The sequence below is a fragment of the Seriola lalandi genome, unplaced genomic scaffold (genome assembly GCF_002814215.2).
Source record: "Seriola lalandi dorsalis isolate HSWRI2012SDOR001 ecotype SW California unplaced genomic scaffold, Sedor1 jcf7180001959046, whole genome shotgun sequence".
NCBI lineage: Eukaryota > Metazoa > Chordata > Actinopteri > Carangiformes > Carangidae > Seriola > Seriola lalandi.
In genome coordinates this window covers 1-334 of record NW_019429715.1, presented here as the reverse complement: position 1 = coordinate 334, position 334 = coordinate 1, and the positions used below count along the sequence as shown (strand labels likewise).

Here is a 334-nt window from a genome sequence, read left to right as displayed (position 1 = left end):
GATCAAACTATGGTGAAGTTTGCACCCTGACTGCATTCCCTCTGTGTTTGCAGAGAGTGTGCTTAATGCCGTTTTCAAATGTGATAAATTGTGCGTTTGGAAAGTTCCCTATCCTCACTGGCTTGCTGGTAGTGTTTTCCCCACGTTAACAAGTTTGCAACTTAAATTCAGAGTCCTTATACGTGTGGTTAACTGCTTATTTATGTGTAAAGTTGAGGTTTGGACTGCAGAGGCGTTTTACCTCAAGATAAAATGCTTTGCGAAGCCTGGGTAGCTCAGTCGGTAGAGCATCAGACTTTTAATCTGAGGGTCCAGGGTTCAAGTCCCTGTTCAG

General features: G+C 43.7%; 1 non-coding gene across 1 annotated transcript; it reads left to right on the top strand.

The window, feature by feature from the left end:
• The first annotated feature begins 270 nt into the window (after nucleotides 1-270).
• Nucleotides 271-333, top strand: trnak-uuu (transfer RNA lysine (anticodon UUU)). Its single transcript has one exon. It is a non-coding gene; the product is annotated as a tRNA-Lys (tRNA).
• Nucleotide 334: the final 1 nt, after the last annotated feature.